Consider the following 13,186-nt stretch of genomic DNA (forward strand, 5'->3'; position numbering starts at 1 on the left):
ATCTGCAGGGTGTGATCTCTCGGGTGCCGCAACGGGCTCAGGAGCCGCTGCCCCCCGAGCACTCGCCTCTTCCTCACAACCCGCGCTCCTTCCTCTCCCATGGAGAGGAGCGCCGGCGCGAGGAGGATTCTCGAGTGCGGTCCATTCTGCCAGGACCTTCTCATCGGAGCTGTGCGGGGTACGAGAGGCGGACCCGGGCGCGTTCTCAGACACCCCAGTCCTCGAGGGGCCCGCACTCCAGTCGGTCCCCCTCGCGCCGCTCCTTGTCCCCCACCCACCGGTCGCGCTCCCTGGACCGGCGGGTGGACGATCTCCACAGACAGCTCCAGGTCCTGAAGGGCCACTCCAAAGATCCCTTCGCTGACTTGGAGATCTCCTCCCAGCCGGCGCTTGCCTCGAGGATCCTGCGGACCCCGAACCCGCCGGGGTTCAAAATGCCGGCGATCGAACCCTACGACGGGGCGGCGGACCCGCGGGACCACGTGGAGAGTTTCAGGACTCTTATGCTCCTCCATGGAGCATCGGATCCGCTCCTCTGCAAGGCCTTCCCGGCGACCCTCCGTGGCCCGGCAAGGGCATGGTTCGCCGGCCTGGAGGCTAACTCCATCCAGTCCTTCGACCAGTTCACCCGCTTCTTCATCAGCCATTTCGTCGTCAGTAGCAGGCGGCGACTGGTCTCCGACTCCCTCTTTGATGTCCGGCAAAACGAGGGAGAAAGCCTGCGGGATTATCTCACCCGCTTCAACAAGGCTACACTGGAGGTCCGGAACCTGAGCCAGGAAGTGGCTCTCTCAGCCCTGAAGCGTGGCTTCCGGAAGGGCAGACTCACCTTCTCCCTGGACAAACGCCTGCCGCGGAGCTTCCCGGAGCTGTTATCTCGGGCAAACCAGTATGCAGACGCCGAGGAGGCAGCCTCCCACCGGAACAAGGAGGCCGCCGAGGCCCCTCTAAAGCCCGGGAAGAAAAGGCGAAAAGAGGCACCCCAGAGGAGGAGCCCGACGCCTCAACGCCGGCGCAGAAGCCCGTCACCAGCAAGGAACCACGGCGCCACACGCCCTCGTTCTCCGCACCGACGCTTCAACCGGTACACCCCACTCCTGGCCCCCCGGGCCCAGATCCTCATGGAGGTCAAGGGGCGGGAGGACCTCCCGGTCCCGAGGCAGATGAAGAAGATCCCTGGGAGGAGGCCTTCTCGGGCATACTGTGAGTACCACCGAGACCACGGCCACGATACCGAAGACTGCTTCCAGCTTCGGGACGAGATCGAGGCTCTCATTCGCCGAGGGCGTCTCGGTCGATATGTAAACGACCGACGTCCCCCGGCAGACCCGCGTCCCGCCGACCCGGCCCCTCAGGAGCCTCGGGAGCAGAATCGACCCGTTGCGGGAGTGATCCACACCATCACTGGGGGCTGCTCTCGGCCCGTGAGGAACGCAGGGGGCTCGGCGGAAGCATCAGGAGTGGCCGTCGCGAAGAGGCAGCGGGTCGGAAATGTAATCGCTTTTTGTGATGAAGATGTAAAGGGGGTTCAGACTCCCCACGATGACGCCATGGTGATCTCTCTCACTATGGCGAACTATGATGTAAGGCGTGTTCTTGTGGATAGTGGAAGCTCAGCTGATATTTTGTATTACGAGGCCTTCCAAAAGATGAGCTTGTCCCGACAATTGTTGCACAAAACATCCACCCCCCTCATAGGATTCACTGGAGACGCTATCTCGGCCGAAGGTGTCATTGAGCTGCCTGTGACTGCGGGCGTTGCACCCGCAGAAGCCACGGTGCGACTCGGGTTCTTGGTCGTCCGTGTCCCCTCGGCCTACAACGCTATCCTCGGACGACCCGGACTGAACGCCCTTCGCGCGGTGGTTTCTACCTACCATTTGCTCATGCGGTTCCCCACGGCGGCCGGGATTGGAGAGGTCCGAGGTGACCAACCAACCGCACGGCAGTGTTTCCTAGCAACTCTCAAAGGGAAGAAGCCCATGGAGGCCCTAAGCGTCGAGTCCCTTGACGCCAGAGACGAAGTGGCCTTGCGGCACGGGGAGCCGGCCGAGGGCGTAATCGAAGTTCCCCTCGAAGAAGGCCGCCCGGACCGCACGGTCCGGGTCGGTGCCAACCTCGACTTGGAAGCTCGGCTCCGGTTAGTGGAATTCCTCCGAGCCAATGCTGATGTGTTTGCCTGGTCGGCGGCCGATGTACCTGGGATCGACCCGGAGGTCATTTCTCACGCCCTCAACGTCGACCCGACCCACCGACCAGTAAAGCAAAAGAAGAGACACTGTGCCCCGGATCGGATCCGGGTGGTCGACCAGGAGGTAGACAAACTCTTGGAGGCAGGTTTCATAAGGGAAGTGAGCTACCCCGAGTGGCTGGCAAACGTCGTACTTGTCCGGAAGGCGAGCGGGAAGTGGAGGATGTGCGTCGACTACACCGACCTGAACAAGGCGTGCCCCAAGGATAGCTTTCCGCTTCCGCGAATAGACCAACTGGTCGACGCGACTTCCGGATATCAGCTGCTGTCTTTCATGGACGCCTTCTCCGGCTACAACCAAATAATGATGGCTCCACAGGACGAGGAGAAAACGGCCTTCATAACAGACAGGGGGCTGTACTGTTACAAGGTAATGCCCTTCGGTCTGAAGAACGCTGGCGCTACTTACCAGCGCCTCGTCAATAAAAACTTCAAGGAGCAGATCGGCCGGAACATGGAGGTGTACGTGGACGATATGCTGGTAAAGAGCCGCCATGCGGATCAGCACATTGCGGATCTGGAGGAGACCTTTGCCACCTTGCGGAAGTTTCGTATGAAGCTAAACCCAGCGAAGTGCGCCTTTGGTGCTTTGGCCGGGAGGTTCCTCGGCTTCATTGTCAACCAGCGGGGGATCGAGGCCAACCCGGACAAAATCAAGGCCATCCAAGATATGTCCCCTCCGACCAAAGTGAAGGAGGTTCAGGAGCTCGCTGGAAGGGTCGCCGCGCTCGGACGATTTGTGGCAAAATCGGCCGAACGCTGCCAACCGTTCTTCAAGGTGTTGAAGCGCCCGAAAGACTTCCTCTGGACGGCTGAATGTCAAGTGGCGTTCGACCAGCTCAAGGAGTACATGGCGTCTCCTCCCCTGCTGTCCAAGCCGCAAGAGGGGGAGATGCTCTACCTTTACCTGGCGGTCTCCCCAACCGCAGTCAGCGCAGTACTGGTTCGGGAAGAGGCAAAACTTCAGAAGCCCGTGTACTACACCAGCCGAGTCCTCCGGGATGCCGAGACGCGGTACACGAAGGCTGAAAAGATCGCCTTCGCGCTGCTGACTGCGACCAGGAGGCTTCGCCCCTATTTTCAGGCTCATTCTGTCACCCTTTTGACCGATCAACCACTGCGGCAGATCCTCAGCAATTCTGAGAATGCGGGACGGCTGGTGAAGTGGGCAGTAGAACTTGGTGAGTTCGACATCCGCTACCAGCCCCGGTCCGCCATCAAGGCCCAGGTGCTCGCGGACTTTCTCGCTGAGTGCACTGTGCAGGAGGCGGAACCTAGGCCGCCGGAAACACCCAGCCTCGATCTCCCGATCTAGACGCTCCACATTGACGGGTCGTCGAACCCTGAAGGTGGAGGGGCTGGGCTGGTCCTTACCAATCCCGATGGAGTGATAGCCGAGTATGCCTTGAGGTTCGGATTTCCAGTGACCAACAATGAGGCGGAGTACGAGGCCCTAGTCACGGGACTCAAACTCGCCAAGGAGCTCGGCATCCGGCGTCTGAAGGTCTTCACCGACTCCCAGCTGGTGGTCGGGCAGGTTCGAGGGGAGTTCGAGGCACGGAGCCCGACCATGCAGAGCTACGTCCGGAAGGTGCAAGCACTCATTCCCGACCTCGGCAGTATTGACATTCAGCAGGTCCCAAGGAGCGAAAATGCTAGGGCCGACAGGTTGTCCCGCTTGGTGGGCGCTGAGGCACACAACTTGTCAAGGGCGATATACCTGGAGACCCTAGATGCCCCGAGCATCGGCGAGGCTGAAGCGGTAATGGCAATTGATCCGGAACCATCTTGGATGGACCCACTTGTAGCTTACCTCGCCGAAGGGATCCTCCCCGAAGATGAAGATCAAGCTCGGCGACTTGTTATGAAGTCCGCCCACTACGTACTCTACGAAGGGAGGCTGTATCGGACCTCGTTCACCGCCCCCCTCTTAAGGTGCCTCCGCCCTTCGGAAGCGGCTTACGCCCTCAGCGAAGTCCACGAAGGCATCTGCGGATCGCACCTGGGGGCTAGGTCCCTGGCACATAAGATCATGAGGCAAGGCTACTATTGGCCGACCTTATTGGAAGACTCAAAGGATCACGTACGGAAATGCGACGCCTGCCAGCGCCACGCCAACATCCAGAGAGTCCCCTCTGTTTCCTTGGCGCCAATCACCGCCCCCTGGCCCTTTGCACAGTGGGGAATGGATATCCTCGGACCATTCCCCATCGCTTCGGCCCAGCGGAAATTTTTGATTGTCGCCATCGACTACTTCACCAAGTGGGTGGAGGCAGAGCCACTGGCCACCATCACGGAGGCGCAAGTCCGGAAGTTCGTAAAGAAGAACATCATTGTCCGATTTGGGGTACCTCGGGTCCTCATCTCGGATAACGGTCGACAGTTTGATAACAAGCATTTCCGAGACTTCTGCGAGGAGTTCGGGATCGAACATCGGTTCACGTCCGTGTCGCATCCCCAAACCAACGGCGAGGCCAAGGTCACAAATCGGACAATCCTCCAAGGTATCAAAGCGCGGATCGGACGGACGGGGCAAGCTTGGGTCGAGGAACTCGAGAATGTCCTTTGGGCGTATCGGACCACGCATCGGACTCCTACCGGGGAGACGCCTTTCAGCCTAACCTATGGCACGGAAGCCGTTGTCCCCGTAGAGCTCGGACTTCCCTCACCTCGGGTAGCCGCACACCGACCCGAGGCCAACTCGGAGCAACTCCGAGGGAACCTGGATCTCTTGGAAGAAGCAAGGGAAATGGCGCAGGTTCGGATGGCAATGTATCAGCGGAGGGTGGCCCGATATTACAACTCCAAAGTCCGACCGAAGCTTTTCAGAATTGGAGATCTGGTGCTGAGGCGAGCTAAGGCATCTCAACCTACGGAAGGTGGGAAGCTAGCGACGAATTGGGAAGGCCCGTATAAAGTTCGTTGGGTAAACCGACCTGGCTCCTACCAGTTGGAAGCCCTAGATGGCCGAGAAATTCCAAGGGGCTGGAATTCCGCTAACCTGCGGATGTATTACCAGTAGAACAACAAGGCCAGAAAGACAATTTGAAAAGGTGCAACACTTTTCATTTCAATAATTTCTGGTTACAATGGCGTGCTCGTGTGATTACAAGGAATTCCCAGAGGGGAATTAGGGAGTAAAGAAAGCAAAGAAGAGGTGGAGAATCCGTGGAGCTGAGGACCGAGGATCCCAAACCCTCAACCCAAAGCAGCTGCAATCCCATCGGAAGTGGGTGCTTCTAACCGGAGGCGCCATCCAGCACCTCACCAAAAAGACGAGGAGCCGCCGCAGAAGAAGCTCCCGCTGCCCCCAGGGGAACGCCGCCTCCAAAGGATATTCCCATCCTCCCCAGTGGTAGGAAAGAGAAGGAATTCGAGGGGGAAGAGCATATGGAGGCGCGGTCCCGGACTGAGCGTCTGGTGCAGAGCTCAATCGGGAGGCTGAACTTCAAGGAGGGGAGATGTGATCCCGGATGAAACGCCTAGAGCGGAGTTCCGCCGGGAAGACCCTCCTTGTTGATCCCAGATGAAACGGCTAGTTGGCTGAAGTCGCAAGGGGAGCGCCTCCCCTTTCCTTCAACAGGAGTCTCTCAGTCATATGCCAAGGAGGAGGTCCGCGATCCATGGCAACCTGAACAGCTCCGGCTTGGCAAACTCCATCGTACCTGCACCTGTATTTATAGCCAAACTGCGGCCCCCTGGTCGTTCCGATGCGGGTGGCTCCAATAAATGCAGGCGCATTGAAACCGGAGCCGTTCCGGCTCCCGAGGCGTATCTCCCCGCGATTTCCTAAGCGTCATTCTCCTTAAACCGCATTCTTTGTGCAGGACAATCCGGGTGTCATGTACCCCTAGGTCCACATATCTCCGCTCGCGCCCAGGCCGTATCCTCCTCGAAGAACCCGCGTATCGCGGCCGCTCAACTAACACTCCTCGCAAGCAGCAGCTGGCGATCCGATTTCCCAGGTAACGCATTAATTAGCGTTTAATGCCCTTCTCGTGTTCCCCCAGGCAACGCTTAGAGAAAAGGAGAAACATGATCGCGGCTGGCCACGGAGAAACCCCGTCGGGCAGCGAGCGACAAGCGCACGACCAGCGAGCGGAATTTCCTGAGGCTCGGCCCTCGGATGCCTGGCTAGCCCGATGATCATCCCGGGAGCAGACTAGCCGGAAGCCCCGACCGGTCGCCTCGGCTTGCGCCAGCCTTGGCCGACCAACGAGTGGAATGTCCCGAGGCTCGGCCCTCGGATGCCAGGCTAACCCGATGATCATCCCGGGAGCAGACTAGCCTGAAGCCCCGACCGGTCGCCTCGGCTTGCGCCAGCCTTGGCCGACCAACGAGCGGAATGTCCCGAGGCTCGGCCCTCGGATGCCAGGCTAACCCGATGATCATCCCGGGAGCAGACTAGCCTGAAGCCCCGACCGGTCGCCTCGGCTTGCGCCAGCCTTGGCCGACCAACGAGCGGAATTTCCTGAGGCTTGACGGCCCTCGGATGCCTGGCTAGCCCGATGATCATCCCGGGAGCAGACTAGCCGGAAGCCCCGACCGGTCGCCTCGGCTTGCGCCAGCCTTGGCCGACCAACGAGTGGAATGTCCCGAGGCTCGACCCTCGGATGCCAGGCTAACCCGACGATCATCCTGGGAGCAGACTAGCCTGAAGCCCCGACCGGTCGCCTCGGCTTGCGCCAGCCTTGGCCGACCAACGAGCGGAATGTCCCGAGGCTCGGCCCTCGGATGCCAGGCTAACCCGACGATCATCCCGGGAGCAGACTAGCCTGAAGCCCCGACCGGTCGCCTCGGCTCGCGCCAGCCTTGGCCGACCAACGAGTGGAATTTCCTGAGGCTTGACAACCCTCGGATGCCAGGCTAACCCGACGATCATCCCGGGAGCAGACTAGCCTGAAGCCCCGACCGGTCGCCTCGGCTTGCGCCAGCCTTGGCCGACCAACGAGCGGAATTTCCTGAGGCTTGACGGCCCTCGGATGCCTGGCTAGCCCGATGATCATCCCGGGAGCAGACTAGCCGGAAGCCCCGACCGGTCGCCTCGGCTTGCGCCAGCCTTGGCCGACCAACGAGTGGAAGGTCCGAGGCTCGGCCCTCGGATGCCAGGCTAACCCAATGACCATCCCGGGAGCAGACTAGCCTGAAGCCCCGACCAGTTGCCTCGGCATGCGCCAGCCTTGGTCGACCAACGAGTGGAATTTCCTGAGGCCTAACCCTCGGATGCCTGGCTTAGCGCCGGAAGAGTTTCCTGAGGCCTAACCCTCGGATGCCTGGCTTAGCGCCGGAAGAATTTCCTGAGGCCTAACCCTCGGATGCCTGGCTTAGCGCCGGAAGAATTTTCTGGGGCCTAACCCTCGGATGCCTGGCTTAGCGCCGGAAGAATTTCCTGAGGCCTAACCCTCGGATGCCTGGCTTAGCGCCGGAAGAATTTCCTGAGGCCTAACCCTCGGATGCCTGGCTTAGCGCCGGAAGAATTTCCTGGGGCCTAACCCTCGGATGCCTGGCTTAGCGCCGGAAGAATTTCCTGAGGCCTAACCCTCGGATGCCTGGCTTAGCGCCGGAAGAGTTTCCTGAGGCCTAACCCTCGGATGCCTGGCTTAGCGCCGGAAGAATTTCCTGAGGCCTAACCCTCGGATGCCTGGCTTAGCGCCGGAAGAGTTTCCTGAGGCCTAACCCTCGGATGCCTGGCTTAGCGCCGGAAGAATTTCCTGGGGCCTAACCCTCGGATGCCTGGCTTAGCGCCGGAAGAATTTCCTGAGGCCTAACCCTCGGATGCCTGGCTTAGCGCCGGAAGAATTTCCTGAGGCCTAACCCTCGGATGCCTGGCTTAGCGCCGGAAGAATTTCCTGGGGCCTAACCCTCGGATGCCTGGCTTAGCGCCGGAAGAATTTCCTGAGGCCTAACCCTCGGATGCCTGGCTTAGCGCCGGAAGAATTTCCTAAGGCCTAACCCTCGGATGCCTGGCTTAGCGCCGGAAGAATTTCCTGGGGCCTAACCCTCGGATGCCTGGCTTAGCGCCGGAAGAATTTCCTGAGGCCTAACCCTCGGATGCCTGGCTTAGCGCCGGAAGAATTTCCTGAGGCCTAACCCTCGGATGCCTGGCTTAGCGCCGGAAGAATTTCCCGAGGCCTAATCCTCGGATGCCTGGCTTAGCGCCGGAAGAATTTCCTGAGGCCCAACCCTCGGATGCCTGGCTTAGCGCCGGAAGAGTTTCCTGAGGCCTAACCCTCGGATGCCTGGCCTAGCGCCGGAAGAATTTCGGGAGCCAGGAGTCAGCAAGACGCTACCGAGAGTTAAAAGAAAAAAAAGGACGAAGGCGAGATGAAGAAACATTCAACTTGCATTAATTTTCATTGTTTCAGGGCCGAGGCCCATACAATTTGGCAAAACGCCGGTATACAAAAAAAAAAAAAGAAGACAACGAAAGGTACAAGAGGTCAGCTTGGAGGAACTCCCGGGTCGGGAACGTCGGGCTCGTCCGCAGGAGGTAGGGAAGCAGCAGGAGAACCAGCAGGCAATGGCGCCGGAGAGGAGTCGAGAAGGGAAATCTCGCTCAGGTCAACTTCGGGGTACTTAGCCGACACCCTTGCCAGGCCCTCCTCGAAGCCTAAGACAAAGGCTTCGGCCCCCGCGTCCGACGCGTCACGGACAAACTCGTCGGACTGACGATAGGTCTGTACTGCCTCCGACATATCATGAGCGAACTCGGCGGACTGGCGATAAGCCTCTACCGCCTGACGCCCGATTTCCGCACTCCTCTCGGCCAGCGCCGCCTCTGCCCGCTCCATAATCTGGGCTTTCGCCTCCAAGACCTTCGCCACAATTCGGCCTTCCGCCTCGGTGGAGACCCTCAGCAGCTCAGCCCGAGCCTCCTTGTGCTTCGCTTCGGCAGCAATGCGAGCAGCCTCAGCCTCCGTCAGGCGCGAATGAAGCTCCTGATCGCTCGCACGGGACTTCTCCAAGGCCGACTCCAATTCGCCCAGCTTAGCTTCAAGAGACCGGGTTCGGTTGCGGGCGTTGTCGGCTGACCGCTGGGCCTTCTCCCACCTCTCCCGGTAGTCGGCAGCCTTCCGGGACTGCTTCTCGGCCCGCTCATCCGCCTTCTTGACCTCGCCCTCGAGACCCGAGGCAACCTTGAGCTGCTCCTGAGCCTCCAACAGTTGCTTCTCGAGGGCAGCAAAGCCGAGTGCCCGCTCTTCGGCCTCCCGGAGCCTCGCCTCGAAGTCCCCGGTCGTCCTGCCTGCCACAGCCTGGCCTCCCTTTTCCACTGCTTTCAGCCGGTCCTCGGCCTTCGCCAGAAGCCCCGCCTGTTCCTTGTAGCACTCCTCCAGACGGATCATGTACTGGGCGAGCTAAGAAATAGGAAAAATAAGGGAGTCAGGCGGAGAACAACAGAGCCAATAAATGGTGAAAAGCGGCCAGAAGAACACTCACCGACATGAGACAGACACAGCTGGCAGCCCCAACGTCAGAGACCTCCAACTCCCGGACCCGCCGACGGTCCTTCTCCAGCAGCACTGTTTCGATGAGATTTCGGGCGCCATCGGTAGTGAAGGCAGACCCCGATTTCTCCCCAGAGCCGGACGGTGGTTCTGCAGCCTTACCCCTATCCATCGCCTGGGGAAGAGTCCGGCCGATCGCGCTCGGGGCGGGGGTCACCCTAGGAATTGATAGGGTCCCGCTCGGTCGGGGCCTCGGCGCGTCCCTCCTCGAGTCATCAGGAGCCGACCGAGTCGAAGGCCGGGTCGGGGACCGATCACGTCCGACCCGTCCGTCTCGGGCAGGCTCGGATGATACCTCCGGAGTAGCGGCAATCTTACCACCGGAGGGCTGATACAGCGTCAGCTGCCGGTCCGTGCCCACGACGTCTCCCTGATCAGTGGGCCCGGACTCGTCGGTCGGCGTCGGAGGCACCTCCTTACGGGACTTCTTCGCCGGTGGGGCCCCGCTCGGAAGAGCTCGTTTCCTCCTCTGGGCTGCTTCCAGCAGGGACGCCCTACCAACAGCCTTTGTCTTCACCGACCGCATGACGTCGTCGATCTCTGCAAAAAGGACGGGATAGTCGGAGACGGAGAAACCAAAGGAAAGAACGGGACGAAAGAAGGGAAAAAGTCAAGAAAGAATCGGTGGCGGACTCACGGTCGGTGGGGACCGAGCTCAGACCGACATTCACCAAAGTATCCTCGGAAATAAGGCGGGCCACCGGGGGGAGCTGGCCCTCGGCAACCAACCCCTTCAAGGCGGCCAAGCCATCGGACTCCTCCCTTGACAGTCTCGATAGGCCGATCGGAGACTTCATCGGGGTCTCCCAGGTCGCCCTGATTTCCCAAGAGGGATCTGCATCAACAAAAAAGAAGCGCTCCTTCCATTTGTGAATGGAGGTAGGAGCCTCCTTGACAAGGCCGCATCCTCGCCGCGCTGCGAAGCACCACCACCCTTTGTCCTGGGGGTGGCCGCTCAGGCTGTAGAACTCCCAAAAAACATTCAGGGTGGCGGGGATCTCGTGCATACGGCAGAGAACCTGGAAGACCGTCAGGGCCCGCCACGAGTTCGGCACCAGTTGCGTCGGTGCCACTCTTAAACCCCGTAGCACCTGCATGACCAAGTCCGAAGGGGGAAAGCGGAACCCGGCCTGGAGAATGCCCTCATTGATGGCGATCTTCCCTGGAGGAGGATGGGACATCCTCTCCTCAGGCCCCGGGAGCGTGGCGTTGCAGGCCTCGGGAAGGTGGTACCAAGCCACGAGTCTGTCTAAATCTGTGGCGACCAGCTCCGACTTAATTTGGTCTGCTCTCACTTCGCCCATTCCTAATGGCCAATAAACCTACGGTCAGGACGGGGACAGGAAGGGGGGAAAGACCGGAGCGACTGGAGTACACTAGTATAAGAGGGGAAAGTATGGAGAGCCCTAAGTAGAAGAATGGGGAAAACTCACCGGAAAAGAGGTAAGAACGGCTCCGAGAGCGCCAAAGGAGAAACAAGTGAACAGTCCGACGGCAGCAACAGCTGCGCAAAGGGGAAACTTGAAAATATCTGTAAAGAAGAAGACGGACGGGGAAAGGCCCCCGATTAAATAGGCGGAAAGGCAAGTGACGCCTCGATGACGCCAGAGGACGCCTGGCTGCCGAAGGGTCGCTCGCGCCCCAAAGGCGAATCGACACCATTAAGGAAGGATGTCCGCCGAAATCCTCAGACTGCCAGGTCAGCAATAACCGCCATACGCCATAAAAAGGGCGGGGAGCTCGAAGCGCGCGCGCCTCTCCGAGGAACGGCGGCAATCCCGAAACATCACTCCCTTCACCTGTTCCCCTTCTGGTTCCAGGCTCGGAAGTGGGGGGCTACTGTTACGGGGGAACTAAGCCGCCATGCCCCACGTGACCGGCACGCGCGCCCAGGAAGACTACGGCTGCCCTTTGATCCAGCAATCCGACCCCGAGTCGGACATCCTCGGCTCCGCAGCCCGACCCCGAGTCGGCTGCCCCTTGATCCAGCGCTCCGACCCCGAGTCGGAGATCTCTTGATAACGACAGGCTATTCCCCAGAGGCACGCCGCGGCCTCCTGCTCCACTACTCCCTGCAACGGCTGTATCCGATGCTGCTCCACGATCTCCTGCATCAGCCGTACAAAGCGGAGCCCCACTATGCCCTGACGTGGCCGTACCCGGTGCTGCTCCACGACGCCCTGTAACGGCCATGTCAGTGGCCACACCATCGTGCCCCACGATAACGAACCCCCCTGAGAGACCCCCTAGCCAGGTATATATGCGGCTGGGGGGAGAAAGGGGGGGGGGGGGAGCAATATCTCCCAGAGCACTCTCTTACTTGCGATTATCACCTCTCCTCCTCCTCCAATCTCCTCTGACTTGACCGTCGGAGGGCCATCACCACCCTGGTGGTGGTGCAAGGCTTGTTTGCAGGTTTCTTGGCGGAAGGTGGAGCGCAACCAACACCAACCAAGACAACTCAGACGGAACCCCGTTCACACCGCAGTGCCAATCGTTCTCGGTTTGGACCACCAGCAACACATAATAAATAAACGAAAATACACAAGAAAATAACACTAGGGCCAAAGTGCTATGCGCTCCGGCGATGCCTATAAACATGCTGGAAACGGTGGTCTATGTCCCCATCATTACAGAATATATTTTAACTATAGAGAAAAATCTCGTCACAATAACATTTTGTGTAATAATATTGATTGTGATGATAATGATAAAACTTTAATATATATATATATATAAATCTCATTCAAAATTATTATAATGGTCGTCGTGACTCCTATTATTTTAAACATACTAAAATGATGAACGAATGGCCGTTTACACTACCCTAGTTTGAGTACAGCCAACAGAGAATGGCTTTAAGATAGCCGCGGGCCCCGGTTAAACACCCCACGTCAGCACATGGCAAGAGCGCAGTATTGTGTTCTCCATAGGGCTCGTTTGGTTCGCGGGAAGCATTTTCCTTCCTAGGAATATGATTCCTGGAAAACAAATTCCTAGGAAGAGGATGCCTAGGAAAGTACTTTTGGCATGTTTGGTTGACCATGGGAAAGTGACAAATTTCCAAGGTGCTTATGTTTGGTTGGCCATCGACTTTCCTAGGAAAGTTATATATAATTCCTATTATGCCTTTAATAAAAATTAGGTTTTTAATGCCTCTTTAATGCTTCTTTAATGCTGAAGGGACTTTTTGGGAAAAAGTAAAAATGGAGTGATTCCCGCCTCATAGGAAAGTAACTTTCCCATGTTTCTCATGGGAAAGACTTTCCCATGAAATGTGGGAATCACATTCCCATGGGAATACAACTTTCCCTTCTCTCTCCTTTGAAAACTCCAATCAAACAAGAGGCATCTCATTACTTTTCCGTTGACCACACTTTTCCCCCTCCTTTTCTTGTGAACCAAACGAGCCCATAGTTCCTGTCCTTGC

This window comes from Phoenix dactylifera, chromosome 3 (assembly GCF_009389715.1).
Source record: "Phoenix dactylifera cultivar Barhee BC4 chromosome 3, palm_55x_up_171113_PBpolish2nd_filt_p, whole genome shotgun sequence".
Lineage (NCBI taxonomy): Eukaryota > Viridiplantae > Streptophyta > Magnoliopsida > Arecales > Arecaceae > Phoenix > Phoenix dactylifera.